Source organism: Vidua macroura, chromosome Z (assembly GCF_024509145.1).
Source record: "Vidua macroura isolate BioBank_ID:100142 chromosome Z, ASM2450914v1, whole genome shotgun sequence".
NCBI lineage: Eukaryota > Metazoa > Chordata > Aves > Passeriformes > Viduidae > Vidua > Vidua macroura.
In genome coordinates, this window is record NC_071611.1 from 80,386,104 (window position 1) to 80,406,604 (window position 20,501).

At 36.1% G+C, this 20,501-nt stretch overlaps 1 long non-coding RNA gene across 2 annotated transcripts; it reads left to right on the forward strand.

Annotated features, from left to right (window-relative positions):
- Nucleotides 1–213: 213 nt before the first annotated feature.
- Nucleotides 214–3,361, forward strand: LOC128822610 (uncharacterized). Of its 2 annotated transcripts, none has more exons than XR_008441516.1 (2): nucleotides 214–549; nucleotides 3,245–3,361. It is a non-coding gene; the product is annotated as an uncharacterized LOC128822610 (long non-coding RNA). The 2 variants fall into 2 exon arrangements; XR_008441515.1 differs by having other exon boundaries at nucleotides 3,248–3,361.
- The last annotated feature ends 17,140 nt before the right edge of the window (nucleotides 3,362–20,501 follow it).

Below are 20,501 nucleotides of genomic sequence, written 5' to 3' on the forward strand. Positions count from 1 at the left end.
GGGAAGGAGGGGAAAGGGGAAAGGGGAAAGGGGAAAGGGGAAAGGGGAAAGGGGAAAGGGGAAAGGGAAAGGGAAAGGGAAGGGGAAAGGGGAAAGGGGAAAGGGGAAAGGGGAAAGGGGAAAGGGGAAAGGGGAAAGGAGAAAGGGAAAGGGAAAGAGAAAGAGATGTGTGGGGAGTGGTGGGGTCAGTTGGGGTGGGGAGGGAAGGCCAGGTCAGGCCTCACGTGGCAAGTCAAGGTGAGGAATGATTTGTAAGGGAGTATAGAAATGGGCCAGACTCCCTGGCAAATGGAGGTTTTTAATTTTTGGCACTTCCAGCTGAGCTGGAGTACAAACCGGTAGAATAAGAAAAATAAAATAATGATAACATAATTTAAAAATTAACAGCAGCCATTCTACTACTACTACCACCACCTCTCTGTTCTGTTTTTATGGACTGTATGTGGCTAGTGTTGAGCAATTCTGCCTGCAGGAACCAATTCCAAACAGCTTCATGAGGTGATCATCACTTCACCATCCAACCCCAAAAGTTTGAATTCTCAGGAATGGGTAAGTGCAGCATCCCTGAGAAGGAAAGAGTATATTTCCTGGAAGTATTGCAAGAATTGGGGAAGTTTTTCACTTTTGAATTTTTAGCTGTTACAGCCTTGTATGATTTCGATTCTAGACTTACAAGAAAAAATATAGACAGAATGAAAGCAAAGAGATCCTTCACACTACCACCAGATAAAAAAAGCCCCCCAGATACCAACAAAGTGAAGCCCAAAATCCTGCCTAAAAGATTACTAATTTATGAGACAGTAATTTATGCATTAAGACCTCTTTTATTCTGTATTTTTATTCTGTGTATATGTGTGAGCTCTTTTATTAGGATTATTGTCAGTGAGGACAATCTAATTAAATTTTCTTGCCTCTCCCTTCCCCATGGTATTTACTAAGTAATGGTAGAGGTTGGATGTCTCATGGTTTTTGAGTGACCACATGAAACACCAACCAAACTTTTTGTGCAGGAAATTTAGTCCTGGAAAATAGTATGAGGAAAGAAATTGCAATAGCAGAACTGCAGGATAATATTTTATTATGGACAGTGATTTTGCGTTTTGTTATGGAGGAAAAAGAAACCTATTAACCTACAGAAATTAATATTGTATTCATTTACAGACAGTATTTTTTTTTCTGTTTTCTTCACTAGTTATCTGGTTTTTTGTTTGTTTGTTTTTAAATTGTTTGGGGGGATTGCCTATGTTTGTTTGTTTTCTTGGTCTTGTTTGTTTGTTTGCTTTGAATTATTATTTCTGCCATTATTATTTCTGTCAATTATTATGGGAGCAGAAATGAGCTATTGAATCCACAGATGGTGGCTCTTTGATCTGCAGTATCTTTTAAAAAACATGCTGGATAGCTTAAGTCAAACAGAACAATGTAGCCCAAACTCAAAAATGTGCCAAAATGTAAGAAATCGAATAACTGAAGGCAGGATTTTGTTTTTTTCTTAATTAAATGCTTAATAGTTGGCTTCAACATACTCTTATTTCAAATATTTTTTATTAATTAGGGAAAGAAGACAATTCCAGTTAATCCAGTTTTCTTGCTTATGGTCATAGAGGTATTTGAGGGAGGGGATAAAGGGAGAGAAGAATGATCTTGCATAATAGCAATGCCCATATTTTTTCAGTAATCTGTACTAACCTTTTTGTTTTTGCTGAAATTGCCCTCCTGATATTTTAATTTGTTTCATAATCAGCTCAATGCAAAGCTGAGGGAAAATTATATGAATGGGATGAATCCTGAAAGTAAAGAAGTCAGTGGATGGGATGACATCATTTTAAAATGTTGACTTTCATTGTCAGAGATTTGGGCTTGCAGAATCTGGATGAATTTGGATTTATCCTAAAGAACATATTTAAAAGATCTTCATTTTAAATCCTGAAATTTTCCTCACACCACTCTGAGAAGAAGACCTATTTCAGTACTGTCAGAGAAATACTAAAAAAATTAAATGTTCAGTCATATAGCATTTACTTATCCCATCTACCAAAGGAGTGAAGAAGATGGATTCTTAAATTTTGCTTTTTTCAGACAGAGATAATGAATTAATTTTCCCAGAATCACAGTCAACAAAAAGAAAGATATCAGGTCAAAATAAATTCTAAAAAAATTTGCACTAGCCTCAGTTGAAGAAAGTATCCTTTTTTAAACTATCTTTTATTAAAATATTAGAATTAATTATTAATTCCAATTAAATGTTCTTTTACAATGAAACAAAGAAAAGCACTATATGGCCCTGAATATTTTTAAGTTACTTTAGAGACAAGGACCAACTAAACCACAAACACGACAGGCAAACCACAAAAGAAAAGAAATCTCAAATAGTACTTTTAGTAATACATGATATGCGGCATATTTGATGTTTTTTTCTTCCTTCAGCATGTTTCAATAAGACATTTATAAGCTCTTGAGAGCTGTGAGTGTTTAGCAGGAACTAGGTAACACAGACTTTGGTGTTTTTATTGCTTGGCTTTTGTCCCATTACAGGAGCTTTAAAAGAGACCAATATAACCTTAAAAGTCACCTTCAAGGCTGACAAGCAGAAACATTAACTTTCCTAGGAAACAACCTGTTGCTTGGTCTTTTGTTTGCCTTTTTTTTTTATTTTCCCCTCCAAGTATGACATGCAGATGCAGGGGAAAAAAAAAAAAAAAGAAGCATTTTATTGTTCTCAAAAGAACATTCTGTTTAGTGGGTGTGAATGTCTTGGCAAGGTACCTGGGACTGAGCCCTAGGACAGCAAGTAAGCCTTGTTTTTAGTGCTTGGTGGTAGAGTGTGGGGCCTGTTAACCACAGCAAATGATGCAGAAAATAAAATTTGTTCCAGCACAACCAGAAACTGCAGCGATGTTCTCAGAGCAGGTCCAAGCCCTTTGCAGTGTCTCCAAGAACTACAGTGACTGCACCTGCTCATGTGGGGAGGGAGAAGCACTCATGTCATGCCAGATCCCAAGGCTGTCTTTGAAATACCCTGGGTTTTCCCCCACAGTTCAAAATGTTTATCTTATAAATGTGTTTGGCAACAGGGCAGAGTTTCATTGCGGAAATCTGTGCCGTGTCTCCTCTCATTCCTCTTGCAATGCTTTGTGTTTATGGATGTAGCAGTTCCTGGATTCATATCCTGTTCACACACAAAACTGACATCTACTCTTATCTGTTCTCCTCCCTAAACCTGAACCTATATTTATTTTAAAAGCAGGTTTTAAACCCAGTTGTGATCACCAGAAAAGCTGGACTATGATGATGCCCTGCAAGTTCAGGGCAAGAGAGCAAAAATCCACCTCGGTCTAATAAAAGTACGTGGCAAAAATGACTGCTTATCCTGGATTTTTGAGCCTCAAAAACAACCAGTTGTGTACACAGGGTGTCATGTTTAGCATCACAACTGGGATGCTCATAGTCCTGAAGTCCTAAGGAAGCTGTAAAACACAGATGTTTGGTTAAATATGTCTTTTTGTGCACAGCTGGCCCGGGACCCATGCCATAACTGCTGTGCAACATACAGGATCTCATTCCAATTTTCTGGTGACCGTGCAAGACTAATTGAGTTGCTGCTGACTGATAGGAATCCTTTATAAATATGCCTGTGATAAACCTCTGCTTTGGGAAACCCTCTATGAGCTTTGGCTATGAAGCAACTCGCTGAATCTTGGGCCAGATGTCTTATACTCCTATGCATGCTGGGCACAAAAGCAAAAAGAACAGAAAATCACCCATTTTTCTTCCATCTCAGTGAAGACTGATGTGTCCTTACCCCTTTCACACAACTCAAATGCAGCTGGAAACAGGTACAGAAGAAGCTGTGAGAAATGGTAAGGAATAAAGCAAACATTCTCCTTAAACTAAATGCAAAATTGAGGGGTTGATATATTCTGTCTAATCAGTAACTGTGCCCTTTCTAAACAAACATAAGAAGCAGGGGAGAGAGGGAGTTGCTCTGAGTTTGGAAGATGGAGAGGAGGAAAAAGCTGGACTGGAGCTGTTACATCTGGGTGATTGAAATTTTTAAGCCACCCTACACATCTAACATTCATACGTTTTCATTTTGAGTATCTAGAGTGATTCCTGAGCCTTTGTAAGACATCAGAAAGATGACAAGTTTAATTAACTCCTTTATCTCTCCTTATAAATAGGTAAGGATAAGCCAAACATACAATTAACACTAGCTTGCCCATGACTTGCGGGAAAAATTAAATAGAAAAAAGTTTTTTTTAGCACTAGTTAAAGGAAAGTGAAACTTTTTGTACGGTACAATGAGAAACAAGAAAGAACATAATTTGTGTATACATCTTTATGTGTGTGTGTGTGTGTTTTTTTTTTTTCTGGTCAGAAATTTTGCTTCCATTTAACTCCCTCCAACATCCCTGCCGACATGAGGCACTGCAAGTTTTGGATTTGAAAGATGCTTTGTTTACCCTCTCAATAAGAGGAAATTAACATGTTACAACTGAAAGGCAGATCATACCTTTTTGTGGCCATTTTTGATTTTGTTCTACTCTTAAAAAGACACTCTTTAGCTTGGTGCAGGCTGAACTTTCACCTTTTGGCCAAATGGTGCAGAGTGATTTTTGTTAAGTCACTTAAAAAACTGCCACCCTGGCATCCTATCAATAACCAACATGCAAAAAACCCTAAATTTCTGGAATGAAATTTTAATTTGGGTACTCTCAAGACTGTCTCAAGCTCCTTGTCCTAGAAAATGGGTTCTATAACATAACCAGCTGAAATTACTGTAACAGGCTTGTCCTGATGCTGACCATTTCCCACTTCAGTGGGCTGTTTCTGTGGGGATGAAAGCAAAGGAGAGTATTCTGTAATATTCTGTCTGGCTCTCACTTGTGTCTCACAAATCCCTCCTTCTGACAGCAGAAATATTTGGCTGCCTGCCACCACACTGTGAGCGCATTATTGCCTGCGGAAGTTGGATTTTCCTGTCATCACTCAGGCAGTGCTCACCCCGTGTTACACAGAAATGTGAAAAACAAGTGTAAGCAGTGTGCACGTCCCACATCTCATTAGCTCAAGTGCAAAGGCAGATACTCAGGCAGTTCTCACGTTGTCCAAGGCAATTGATACAAACTGCAGTTATTCCAGAGCTGGTTTTGCACACAGTGATGGTGGTAATGCCTGCATGAGCAGCATTCAGTATTTACACAACGTGTTTCTCAGCATTGTGTGACTTTACATTCAAATACAGGGAGCAGAATTAGGGAAATGAGGTATTAAACATTAATCAAAGCGAGGCACCTTGCTTAATGGCGTTCAACTCAAAACACAAATACAGAACGCAGCATTTCCCCAAGAAGGTGTTTTATCAAACATGATCACGTCTACAGCAATTATGCTAAATACCCTAATTGCCTCCAGAGTTTTCTAAATCTTTTCATTTGGTCCACATTTGTGTTTTAAGTAAGATGTAATTCTTCTACTCTTTTTGCTAAGCCTGTTAATGGCTGATGTATCTGGAAAGATTCGGGACAAGGAAGCCACATCAGTTTTCGCTAATCACAGCATCAGCTTGTTTGGAAACCCTCAAGCAGCCACAGTTTTCTGTTTGAGCAGTGCTTCTTAACAAACATCATTCATCCAAAGCCACAGCAGGCAGAGCTGCCATTAGGCAAAAGGATAGAAGTTGGCAAAACCTTGGAAGATGCAACAGAACATTCACATGACAATAAAAGGAGCTGCCATGGTGAGAAAAAGACGACCCATTTTTGAGTCAATCATTTTTGAGTCAATTTTGGGGACATCTAATCACCTTGCAATGTGATTAAATCTATTACACCATTTAAAAGAGTTTATGTAACCTCATACTACAGTAATTCTATTGTTTTTTTGGTCTGCTGACTATTTTCTGTGGTGTGACAGTTAAAAGCAAACAACAGAAATTTATTCCACTGAAGCAGCCATATTTTTATGGTATAAACCTTCTTTGTTCTAGAACAAAGTTCTGGTAATTACCAGTGGTTCAACATCAGACTGGAATGATGTTCAAGATGCATTTTCATCAAGGTGCTACCTGGCATTCTCTGGATTATTAAACATTGGGGATGAAGTGAGCACTCATGCCACACTTGCAAATCAGCAGCAGTTTGGAAGACAGGGTTAAGATAAAATGATCTTCAAAAATTGGAAAATCATTCGGTGAGGGAATGGAAATAAAACGACAAGACAGGAGCTGTGTTTTTAACAGGTGATATCTACATACAGGATAAGATCCAATTGCTGCAATATTTACTAGATCTTCTCCAGACCAACCTCAAAAATCAAAAAACAAAACAAAAGAAAACAAACCCAAATCAATCAATCAAACAAACAAACCAAACAAAAACACATAACAAACAAACAAAACCCCAAACAACAACAACAAAAAGCCCCCTCTCCCAAAAAATCCCACAAAACAAAAAAAAACCCAAAAGATAAATAAATCATAAAAATATGTAAGGAAAGATTAGACAAAAAAAACATCAAGCCTCAAAACAAAACAAAAAAAAAAAATCCCTCCATATTTTTGGGCAAGTGAAGATGAGATGAACAGGTAACATAGTGCCCAAAAATGCTGAAAATACACCTGCAAAGTAAAAGGATATGTTACAAATAAGTTTTAGTTTGTTAACATGCCAGTTGGAAGACTTAGGTTAAACACTGTGAGAACTGAAAATAATTGTAAGGACAGTGAATTTAAGGAGTTAAAACTATTTAAGGAGTTAATCTCCACAATAGGATGTTCCTTATTATAAGTCAGACAAACTTTTCTTAAGAGTGGCTCAAGTGGAGCTGGAATTACATGAAATAAAAGAATGGGCCACAGAACCTGTTCAGGTCCTCTCTAACAATTCAATAACTTCCCAATTTCATGGAAAAAAAGGAGTAATTCCTATAACAAGGAGCTCAATTCTCATCTGGTTAATCCTTAACATTACTAAAAGTACTCCAAATCCTGTCATTCACAGCTTACAAAAGAGAATATATTTATTTTAATTATGCAACCTGAATATCTGTAGAATGGTAATTTTATGTATGGGCATATGGGAGATGAAAAAGCTATTCAGATAGGACACATGTTTTTAAACCCCTCAGTCTTTGAATTACTGGGAAATTTTTCCACTTTCATGATCAATGTTATCTGTTCTTTGCATAAACTCAGAGAAAAAGCATTGAATCTGTCAGGTAATTGGGAAGGAAGTAAGGAAATTGGCTGTATGTTCAGAAATGATGCAATGGTTCATGATCACAGGATCAGAACGGCATCAAACCCTTGCTTTAGTGCTATTTAGGACCCATTTTTTAACAGCAAGTGGATTTTTATTAGTTTTTTATTTGATTGTTCTTTGGTGGTTTTGTCTTTGTCTTTTGTTTAGGGTCTTTTTTTTTTTGTATCTTTGTGGGGCATTAATGCAAGACTAAAAACTGGGATCTCTGACTTAATGTGTGCATGTATAATCTACAAGAAAATGGTATTCAGTTGGAAATTTTTTTACAAGACATCCAAAGTTTTGAATTCAATAATGAGTCTGGACCTTTTCATCATCTGAATGAATTCAGCATCCTGAAAACAAAAATAATTTTAATAATGTCCCAATGAATAGCAATAACTGCACCAAACTTAGTGGTGTGATCACTAAAAAAAAAAAAAAAAAAAGGTTGAGGAGGTTTAAATCTGTGCAGAGCTAAAATTCCACTGAAAGTAATAAAAATACACCAATTCAAGCAAAATTCAGGTCCCTGCAGGGGCAATTTGTGAGACAGACAGTTTAATTTTTCCGTGGTTCTCTGAAGTACTGAGGCATTCATAATGCCCTGGCTGTTTCTGCAACACCTTCACTTTTCAAAAAAGCTTTGGAAACCCAATACCACCGTCTTCACAGCCCAGATACCTACACTAAAACTAAATATTTTGGAAAATCCCATTCTTATTCTGAGAAGTCCTACATCTGAGGCGTAATTCTTCCCCTTTATGAAAGCTTGTCTTACTTTTAGCCACTTCTATGTATCTGTAACCAGTTATGGATTTTTGTTAGCTGAGCTGCTCAGAAGAATGTTAACTTTGGAAGAGGGTAACAATAAAAGACCTTAGAGATGAAGTGGGATTGGTAAGAAATTGTGAATGTGTGAAAAGAGGAGCTGAGCTGTAAAGCTGGAGTGGGAGATGAGGCAGGAGGGTTCAGACAGGTTCATGCAGCTGGCAAGTACCAGTGTGCCACTGGGATAAAGAGATAAAAATGCTCCAAACAGGGATTGCTCCACTTCGTCTTGGTTACAGGTAAACCATTTATCCTGCTCCCCTGAAATCCAAAAACAATTTAAACACCCTTTTAAAAAACGTGAGGCAAGCTATGGCAAGGAGAAGACAGCATAGCACAAAATAAATCTAGTTAATTCAAAAGAGAGGTCAAGCATAGCTGTGCAGATTTACACCCAGGGTTTTTGTTCATCTGTTCCTGAGTGTGGGAGGGATGTGCAGGACTCAGGATGAAATCCTTCTCCCTGGAGCCAACAGGGATTTGTCCTTTGACTCAGTGAGGCCGGTCACTTTGAGGGAACTGTCCACATCAGCACTTTCTACCTGACAGAAGGATATTAGACTGAGGGAAAATAGATGAGAAAACAACTTTTAATTAACAAACATGAGTTGTTCAGAGGAATATGCTGACTATGGGGCTTTCTTTTTTCCCCCTATCTTTGTGGGATGGAGAAGTCAAACCAAAGCTGCTCTCATCTTGACCTTAGAATATGTCCAGCTTTTAATTGTGCTTAGCACAGAGGAGATCAGGTTCTGCGAAGCATCAGTCTGAGCCTGCCAGCTTTAGTGCTCCATCTTTCCATCTTCCTCTGCCTCTCCTTTCTTGTTTATTTTGCTGAGCATTTCATCCTGTGGCCTAAACCTCTCTCTTTTTCTGCTCTTGTGTTGTTTTTTTTTTTTTTTTTTTTTTTTGTTTTTTTTTTTTTTTTGTTTTTTTTTTGTTTTTGTTTGTGTTTGTGTTTTTGTTTGTGTTTTTTGGTTTTTTTTTTGTTTTTCTTTCAAGAGTCCAGTATTTTATAAAAATCTCATCTGCTCCTGATCTTGCCCTAAAGCTAAGTTACAGTTCTGAGATCACCTCATGTGTCATAGGCTTAAAACTAAAAATCAGATGGTAAATAACAAGATTTGAGGAGGACTATTAAAATAAAACTGCCTGGGGCAGTGGGGTGTGGTTACTAGGATTCAGATGGCTAAAGAGAAAATGAAGACAAAGAATTTTCCTAGGGAGATAAAAGGAATCAGTGTATAACCCAGCAGGATAATCTCTTTGAGAAAAAAAGTAAACACATAAAAAAGGGGCAAAAAAATCCATAGAAAGGTATTAATATAGTATTAATAAAAGCCACAATGTAATATTGTTTCCAAACACCACCTAAAAAAAAAGGAATTCTGTCACAGATAGGCTTTTAATTTTCCTACTACTATAAATTCCCCAGAAAGAGACAATCTCAAATGACACAGCGACATGAAAGATGATTTGGGATAATAGCAAAGGGAGTTGATTATGTTTCATAAAGTATCATTGGCAACAAACTGGAACTTGAACTGCTTTCTGCAAAATCCACACTAGGCTGCAAAATCGTGCCTGAGAATTTATAGTGAGTATTCACCCAAACTAAGGGAAGTGATTTCCCTCTAAAAAATGATGTATGCTGTACCACTGACAACCTGCATGAGAGGATTCTCTTGGGTTTTTGTGGTTTCAGCTGCTGCCTCAGAACTGCAATGTGAAAAATACTTGGCACCCTCACAGTAGCTAATAAGGCACATTGTCCTCTCTCTCTGTGAGGAAATTCTTACATTTGTACAAAAAGCAATTTCAATATAAAAGAAGAAAACACTATAATTGACAGATCCTTTTCATTGTCATAAAGTGCAAATTGTAAACACATGGAAAAGCCTAATATTTTGTCTATTAGGTAGGATGTCTTTAATACCTGGAATGTTTTTAATTCCTGGTCCATTAACTGCAAACACAGATTAGTGGTTGTGCACTTGCTATATTAAATAAAAAAAGGTATGACATCTTGAATAATGCTGTCAATTCTATTCTGTCAATTTCCATGGTGTGACAGAGCTGAGAAATATCCTCTATGTCACTGGAATTCTTTCCTCGCAGATTGTTTATGCTGAAGTCAATTTTCTCAGGAGGAGCTTTTAATTACAGGACCTTGTGGTTTCAAATTTAGCTCCCTCTGTGTGCTGCCGTGGCTACTTCAATATCCTGAGAATGAAATCTGGCCCCAGCTGAAATCAATTGCAAAGCTCGCATAGATTTTAATGGTGGCAGAATTTCAGCCATTCAGTATGACTGCAAACAACATTAATCCCCCTGCTGCACGTTTCCTTTTTGTTGGCCCAAGTCACGTGTGTAGGCTAAAAATAAAATTAGCAGGAGGAACAGTTGCTGTGGTAGTAAGTGCCTGGGAAGACTAGAGAACAAGATGAAAAAATTAACCAGAAGGTGACAGAAAGAAAGAAGATAGTTTTGAGTTGTTCAGGGTGCAAGTAGGCCATGAGTAATATTTTTTTAAGCTGACTCTAGACACATAAATATTAGTATGAGGAAGGCCAATACAAAGATGTGTAGGATTGCCAGGACTTTATGTCTCCATACATTTTTTAATCTCTATTTCCCTTTCAGAAATTGATCTTCCAGTTGGAGTGTGTTGTGCTTCTGATACTGAACTCCACCTCAGAGATCCAATGCCTTAAAAATTGCTTTCCAGCTTGAATGAGGGGCAACATCTCCCATATTGCTGTGGACTGATCTAAGAAATATTTTGGAACTGGAGGAGAAATATCTATATCTTCAGCTAGAGAACTGGATTTCAAAGCTAAAATTCCCGTTCTTCCTAGTCTACGCAGAAATGGGGACAAATAACGCAAATTGACAAATGGGATACAACATCTACAAAATAATTTTAAAAACACTGTTTCAAAGACAGTAGTTGTGCCATATTCCTGGTTTCCTCTATACCATTTTTTTCAGGAAAGCCTTCCATGGGAATGGTTGCAGATATTTTTCTTTACACAGATGCAGGTGCAGGTGGAGAATTTTTTCCTGGCCAGGAATGTGCTGTAGGTAAGCTTTAAAACCTTTTGGATTTGTCAAGAATTTTAGACATCTAAATAAATATCAGGTTTATACAAGTACAAACATGTGTGATTAATAAATATATTGACAAAGAAATTAGGACCAGGTTTTATTTGAAAATAATTTAGACACTTTTTAAACCAAGTTTTAAACTTCAAATAGAGTTATGAAATAGAAAATCCCAATTCAGCATAAAGAGACTGAGAAATTATTCATATTTATAGTCATTCTGAAATAAAACAGAAAACTGTTACACAGTTACATAAAACTGTCAAATCAATTAATTGTCATAATTTTTTTTTGTTTTTGTTTGTTTGTTTGTTTGTTTGCTTTTGTTCTGTTGTGTTTTTTTCTTAAGGATCCATAGCTTGGTTTTTTTCATCAGATATTTTTTCCATAATGTAAAATTTTTTGAAAGAATGTTACCTAGTAATGTTATTTTGAAAATAAATTATATTTTTCTTGTGTCTAATTTTTCAACAAACCATGGACACCTTGATCTGCCTACAGTTTTATTTTTCTACTTTTTCTAGAAATCCCTGAAACTTTCTGATTTCTTTTGTGTACATCTGATTCAACAGTTTAAGGACTTTTGAGGACTGTTGAGGCATGTTGAGGGTTCTTGAGGGGATCAAACTGATAAGAAGACCAAAATCTGCAGTGTTTGTATCAATATTTTTAGATGTCATTTTGATTTTATAATCCTCTGCCTTTGTTACACTAACTCTGTTGTAGAATCCAGACAAAGGTTTTAACACCAAAAGTCCATCTTTTGTGAAGTTTCTCCATTGAAACTTCTAACATCACACATTCTGTGATTCTGCAAGTCTGTGAAATAAGACTCCTGTGTTATTCCAGTGTTCTCATATAAACACATCTTAATGAACAGAAGCTTGAAATAATTTAATGCAACAGAAGAAAATGTATAATATTTTTTTCTCCATCTGAACAAATCTGCAGGCTAAACATGCTCTTTTTCTGCTCATATTTTGTCTGTCCAAAATCCATCAGAAAAGATCAGCAAGCATAATCTGAAATTCATGTCCACAGTTTTAAGAGACACTATTCTTGTGTAGTTGGAAATATATCTTTGCTTCATTTCCTTTCAGTAGAAGATTATATTTGGCAGACAGACTCTTTTACTCATGGTTTGTCAACAAGAAATAAAAGAGATAGGATGTATGAGGAGCAGGAAATGAACTAGAAAGATGTTTAACTAATTACAAATCTGAGCTGTCATCTCTAAGATAAGGGACCAGCTTCAGTATTTTTAACTGCAGCATCATCATGGTTTTATAAAACCATATTGTTGTAGGTTTGGTGGGGTTTTTTTTAATATAGGTAAATATTAAAAAGCATGCAGGTGTATGATGAAAACACAGGTAATCTCTTATTAAGGACATTTAATCAACATGTAAAATTTCCCCATAATCATCAAGATTTGTGTCAGTCTCTGGGAGAGCTGTATGGAGCCTGTAGATCATGACCTTATTACACAGAAAAGGATGCATGTGATCGTGTTAAAAACAAATGTTTCAAAGTCTGAAATTCTCTAAGCTACAAAGAATTGAATCTAAAATTCAAGGAAAGGCCTAATGTAAAATTGTGATGGATTTGTGAAATTTGTTAACCCTTGGCATCTTATTGATTTCAATTGAAATGATGTATACTTAACCTTGACAAATTATTGCTCTTATTGTTACTCTTCTGGACTAAAACAACAAATTCCTTCTTATTAATCCACTCACCAATAAAGAGGTGTGCAAGTGCCTTTATCCTTAGCACCCAGAGAAACTCATAATCAGGGCATAAAATTATGTGCATAATTTAGCTGTCACATTTCAATATTTGAGTATGCATAACCAGAAATTTAAAAATAGATCTCTGTCTGCATCAGGTTCAAAATACTAAAGAATTAAAATTCACTAAGTAAAATTAGCATTTCACACCTTTTGTTATGCTATTTGGGTATACTAAAGGGCTGTGGTGTTATTTTTGTCACTCATGTTTTCCATGACAGAGTAGCGACTGACAGAGGAGTTAATTGCAATCACTGAGGATACAACAATGAGATTATCACATGCTTGAGGCTGGCTTTGCTTCTTCCTGTCCTTACTTGCCCAGGAAACAACAGTGTCCAACATTTCTTTGGTATTTCATATCATAGTGCTGGGCCTTCACCATGGCACCTGGGCCAAGGTTCTTCAACATCCTCAAGAAAGTGCCAAATCTTTACATTTTTTTGTGGATTTTGCAGTAGGAGTCAAAATAAAAATAAAGTAACAAAACCCAACACCAAAAAACCAAAAATCAAAAATCAACCAAATCAAAAGAACCCACCCTAAAACCCCCAGAGGTTTGGGCAATAGCAGTGATAGAAAACACACATCTCCCTGGCATTTTATCACCTTCATACTGGAGCGTCAAATCAATTTCTTTTCACGACTACCCTGTAAAACTGAAGGGAAAAATCATAGAAACACAAAATGGTTTGGACTGGAAGGGGCCCTAAAGATATTGTTCCACCCCAGCCATGTCAGGGACACCTCCCACTGTCCCAGGTGCTCCCAGCCCCAGTGTCCAGCCTGGCCTTGGGCACTGCCAGGGATCCAGGGGCAGCCCCAGCTGTGCCAGGGCCTGCCCACCCTGCCAGGGAACAATTCCTGATTCCCAGTAAATTTTCTCCTCCTCTGTTGGATCCCTGTCCATCTTAGGTCCCTCCTCACTGTGCAGAAGGCAGGTCGACCCTGGGTCTGTTTAGGGAATGCTGAACTCTAGAAATGCCTGAAGAAATTTGTCCTCCAGCGGTCTGTGCACAGCACGTGAGAAGAATAAAGAGATGGAACTTTCACTTCATTCTGCAAAAACGTTCACTTCATCCACTTCTTTAAGCTACTGCCTCTTCACCGATTTCTGTAAATGTGCTGAGTCTTAATTTGTGGCATGGTTTTATGCTGTTTTGGACGTGTGAATCTACAGTGCAGCCACTGCTGTGTAGTAGCCATGTACAAGATGTAAATCCCTTGTAAATGCAAAATTGTTACCTCACTTTTTAGTGGAGGTTGATGCAGTTCTTATTTCTCTTGTGTAGAGCAGAAACGTTGAGAGTTGCTAAGAAATAATTGGAATTCTGTAAGCCTGTGCACTGATTTGTATTTCCATAGGTACCTCATTTTTACCCTGTTCTTTCAAAAGTTTTAAAGTTCTTTTAAAAGAACAAAGAAACACCTCATTGCAATCATACCTCTAGTCTCATCCTTGGATAGTGACACCTCCCTCTAATGCTTATTTATCAATGAAAATGCCCCAAAATGAAGGGTTTTGTGCTCAGCACAGGAAACTCACTGCCTCACAGTCAGTTTTGAGGGTTTAACTGGAACCTAAGCATGTCCTGGTCCACATCAAGGGTGATGTTATCCCCGTCATTCCTAAAACAGGTTGGAAAGGGAACCTTGCTTAGGGTTTTGTACAGCTTTCACCACTGCACCCTATTTCTTAGAAAACTGTTGGCCAACTGGTGCTGCTGGCAGAGCTTAGATACTGCAAGGAAGACTATATAATGGAATTAAATTTTATGTAAAATGAATAGCTGACTATGCTTCCTCCTTCCTCCCCCTCCCCCGCCTCAATTACAATCCAAGTTGTAACTGAATTTTTCCTTCAGTTCACTTCTGACTGTTCCTCATTTGGGATTTTTATTCAAAATATGAAGGTGTGATTTAAAAATTACAATGTGAAAAACTGGTTCATGCCAACAACATGTTCAGCATTGTTCTTCTATCTTAAGATACACTACGAGTGAATTTCTAGTTGCCTTACATTTTGTTACGTCAAGCTGGACATCACAATTTGGTCAGCAGGGAAATACACCAATATAATTCTGACATTGTATCATAACTTCAATAGGCACACTCTGGGATTAGTTTAATTTTATTTCAGTTTATTATTCATCATTTCTTCTCTGTAGACTTGCAATGACATTGTTTTGTCTTGACATTATAACATAATCTGCATATATTTGCATACAATAATCAGGCACTGGTTGAGAGTCTCAGGCAGAAATTGTGCAAGCTCTAAAGTGGGTTCTCAGATCCAAATGTGTACAAAGTTTCAAGTATAATTTAAAATCTCTGGACCTTTAACTGATATCTCCTGGGATCAAAAACTTCAGAGGTTGAACTCAAATCTTTAAAACGTGTTTTTCACTATCTATGCAATCTTTACAGAAGTTATTAACTGTTATCAGTTACAATCCCAACTCTCTCTGAATAGAGTAATTAAGCCATGTAGGACTCTAAATCTAATTAGTCCAAATGATAACTGAAATAAGAGACTTATGAATATCTGAGTCCAAATTTTCTTTATCAGTTTGCCTGTTTCCAGAAATTTTCTCTATAACAGAAAAACCTCAAACTTTTAATCTCCTCATTAGTGTTTTCCTTGCCTGCCCCAACAATTTTTCACTGAGTTTTTATGGAGGCTTTTACCAAGAGCCTATGGTGAGTCTTTTGGGGAAGTGAAACAAAACAAGACAAAACAGGACAAACGAAAACAAATTAAACTAATAAACAAAAAAAAACAAAAAAAAAAAAAAAAAAAACCACAAACAAACCCAACCAACACAAAAATTACCCCAAACCAAACCAGCCAACCAAAAAAAAAATGACAACAAAAAAAGATTTTATTGTGAAGTATTATACTCAGGTTGAGGCATGGGCAAACTGAATTGAAATAAAAATTTTTATGTGGTGTTGTTATTAAGAGTTGTGAATTAATTATTAAGAGTGGTGTGTTATTAAGGAGCTGTGAATCCAAATGCTAACATATTCTGTATTTTGGACTATAAAACTTGGATCTGACCTAAATGGGCAAGAGCAGGAACACTGCAATTCTGTCCACACCATGTTAAACTGTCACTTAACAAAGGTGAGCAGATATTTTGGTTTCTCTCCTAACTTGGGTTGCTGTGGTCTGAGGAAGAGGCAAATAAAACCAGAAACATCATCACAAAATGCCTGGTATCACATCTTGGATGTTCAAATTATCTGTGTTCCAGTCAGGCAAGGTTTTAGAAGGATCTTTACGTTTATACCTCCTAATAAGGGCATTTTTGTTTGTTTTTTTGGGCACTTTTTCTAGAAAAAATACAGATTTCTGTCCATTTCTCCATGCTTCTTATTTTTAAACATTTTAAAATAATGAATTATAAGCATATACAATATAGATACATGCATGTGTCATGGCATCACTTATCTTCTCCTTGCTTTTAGGTCAAAAACAAAGTTCAGGGGTCTGACTTCAGGATGCTTTTCCCATGTTGGATGGTTGGTTACCTACCATGGATGTTCATCTGCCTTGCAGCCTGAAACTGATTATTTTTGTGTAAGAAGAAGTCCTGAGGCTCATATGTCTTTTTGTTGACTGTCGCATCATAATAAAACCTGTTATCCTAAAGTGTCTTTGTAAGGAGACAGAGAACATGGAAACAGCTAAAAGTGTGAAAAAAAGGAACATTCTAAACAGTGAAGAACCTGCACATGAGACAGAGAAGAATTTTGTCCTTTTTGTGTCCCAGAAAACTTTGTCATTTGTCTGCCTCAGTGTGGCCTTAAATTGTCTTCAAAGTTTTAAGAAGCATCAGACCAGGTCACTTTCTTTTACTCCCTCCTGCTGTAATTCAAAATTTTTACTGACACCATTACATTAAACAAGTTGAAGGTGAAATTCAGAGATGAAAGACAGACGTGGGATGAAAAGCAAAAATGGTATGACCTCCCAGCCAAATATCTGTTTGTAGGCAAGATAAAAATGGAGATTGCAATAGAAGCAAGCCACTCCATCTAAAAGAGATTTTAAGTTTGTGGTTGATTATTTTCACCATTACCTGAGCAATTTCAGAAAGGAAAAACATTCTTCATGGCAAAAAATTCTTCATGGCAATACTTCATGGCGCTTCTTCATTCTTTATGGCACTTCTTCCTTGGAGCATCTAACACTGTTTTCTTTCTTCAGTGTTTTCCCAGTAATTTCATAATTTTCCATATTCATATTACAAGACCTTAAACTTTACTAGATTCAAGTTCTCTGGGTCAAGTGGCACTGTATTGATCTATATTTGACACTACACAAAAAAAAGAACTGTAATTTGTTATTTATTTATTTTTTTTATTTCCCCCTTGATTATTTTTCATTGGTTCATTAGTTGTTGGGTTTTTTCTGATTCTTGTGTGACTGGTCTAAGTAAAGCACCTACATAAGGTGATTTTTTATTTACAGATGCAGCTGTGATCCTCTCTCTCTGTGCTGTTTGCTATTTAGACACCTGTTGGAAGTTTCAGGGTGATTTATTTTGTGCAAGACAAAGTCACATGGAGAAATCCAACCCAGAAATCCAAAATATTCTCAAGTTAGTTCCTGACTGCACCTTTGCAAAATGATTTTCCCAAGTGTTTGCTGTAAAAACACCACACTGGAACTCAAAAAAAAATTCTTTTCCTTTGTAAAGCTGTAGAGTCCAAACGTACAGGACAAAGACTTTCGCCATTATTAATTTATGTATTCATAATATTTTGATCTTAACCTCATTCAGGATAGCAGCATGCACATCCTAGGTCTTTTACCCCAGCTCAAATGATGAATTTGCACAAAATTTCATGAGGCTGCAAAACTAATCACAAGTATGGGTGTTTTAGTATTTATTTTTAATGACATTCCCAAAATTAAATAACCTAGAAGTTAATATGCCCAAACTATGCTGCACAGATATTTGTAAACATACAGAATGAAACATAGGAAAATTGAGAAAAGTCACAATTAAGTTTATGTATTTCAAAGCAATTTAGGCACTTTTATAGCTCTTTTATGATGCAAATTTGTCAGAATTTCTTTCACTTGCTGTGTTTTGAGGGATCAGTACCATTGCTAAAATGTGTTCCTGAGGCTGGGATAGATTTGCTGACTGACACAGAAAACTGGAAGATGAATAGGATGAGAAATGGGAACTTTTCATGCCTCTCTGGGCAACCTGTGCCAGTCCCTCACCACCCTCAGAGGGAGGAATTTCTTCCTAATATCCCATCTAACCACAAATGACTAAAGACACACCTTTTCTTCCATAATGGAAAAAAAAAAAATCTATTTATTTATGCTATGCATTTTTCATCACAAATGCCATGAAACAAAAATTGAAAATTTCTTGCTTACTTTTAATGAAAAAAAGAAAGAAAATCAGACAGATATATTTTAAAATCCCAGACTCCTTTTGCTTCAAAGCAAGCAGCTCTTACAGATAAGGGAGATTTCTTCCATCGCACAATTAATTTTATTTAAGTAATTATGGCTGCTTTGAGTAAGTATTTCCTATTACCTCATTCTAAATAATTTAAAAATAAAACGTTTTCTAATAGATTTATGGTAGGCTAACTTGAAGAGCTTAGGAAGGATATATGCCAGCCGTGTTTTGGTAAATATGGTAAAATTTTGTAATCTCAAAACATATGTGCAGTACTTCTTTGCATAATCCCTTGCTTCTGCAACACATGTTCCCCCAAAACTAAATGCATCTGAATGTGAAATTATTTTTTTAAGTCTCCTACAGAGAAATTATAGATGGGTAATATAGTGAATTTCCAAAATATATTAATATTTTAAATAACTTCATCTCCAAGGTAAAATGTTTAATTTATGCATTGATATAAATTTATTTATAAGTTTGTATACATATATAGGTGCAATATATATATTTTTTAATAATAAAAGTAAATGTATTATTTACATTTAGTACTTTTCACAGTAACTTTCACCTACACCATTTCTGTGCTGCACTGGGATTGTGGAGTTTACCTGAAATAAAGCACATGGTTTTAATTTGGGAACCCAATTCTAGCTGTTGCACATCTCCCATATTTTCTGTTTTTTTTTTTTTTTTTTCCCTTCACCCGTGGTAACAGACAGCAGTGTTGGTAGGATGGAATTGGAAATTCATCCTAGACATTTTGTTTGGGTCAATGGTTCTCATCAGATTGTCTTTACCAGGCTCAGCTCACCTAATTCTGAGAGAATAATCTGATTTTTAAACAACAGTTAAAAAAAACCCAGCCAACAACAAAAAGGAAAACCCACAAAAACCCCCAAACAAAACAACAAACAAAAGAAACCACAAAAAAACCAAAACCAAACAAAACTACCAAATTAAAAAAAAAAACCAAAAAAAAAAAAAACAACTAAACAAACCCCCCCAAAAAACCCAAAACACCAAACCAACAAAAACCACAAAACCAAACAAAGAAACAAACAAAAAACCCCAAAACAAAACAACAAAAAGCCCAGACAAATCCACCCTGGCAAAATCAAAGCAGAAATAGAACTTGCAACCTGAAAATGAGATAATTGTAAAATCAGATGTTTACTTTTCTGGATTACTTATCCTGGGGTCCTGATACTTGTAGACAATCGGGTATTTCTGTAAGGTATTTTTCCTTTTTGAGAAAGCACTTCTGATTTTACAGGAAAAATAAGTAATAATCTACCAGAGATTGCTCTCCCGGAAACTCTTTCCCTTCATAAAATTCTGTTTCAAATGGCATGAAATACTGCCAGAAATGGGCTGTGGACTCTTCCTTTTTAGAGATAAGGAAAAAAATCATAATTTAAAAAAAAAAAAAATATTATTTTCTGATATATTTTCCTCCTTCAAATCATTGCACCTCCCTTATATATGTGTAATACCAATTTAAAAAACTACGAAAAAAAAAAAAAAACAACCAGGAAAAAACCTCAAGTGATTATGAACTTTTGCTAGTTTTAATTTATCAGAAGAAATAAGAAATAGACATAAAGAATAAATAGATTATCAACAATTAAAACTCTGAAGCTCAAATAACCACACACTTGAGGGACTGAGCTTCTCTTTTTTGCATGTTAAACTGGACTTTTAAAATAAAACCACTCTTAGTATATTATTTTGTCTTTCAGCTAAATCTAGGGTTCCTCTTTAAAGATGTCTCCATGTTACATCTATAATACTTCATATTTTAAATTAATCTTGAAAGCTATTGGCCATTTGTAAATAAGGTCTTTACCTAACTTGTTGCATATTCATGTAAAACCCAGGCAGACAAAAGAAGAAAAAGCATTAAACAAACCATTTGCAATTTTAGAAATATTTTTTTAAAAACCCTATTAGTAAAAAATCAACCCTGTTAAAGGGTAGTGTCTAAAATTCTGTCACAGCAAAATTATTCTGTCTATATACTCATGACATTTTGCCCTCTCTAAAGGAAATTAATAAAGTTCTACGCCTTTGAAATTTCCATTTGGGAAATGCCTGAAAAG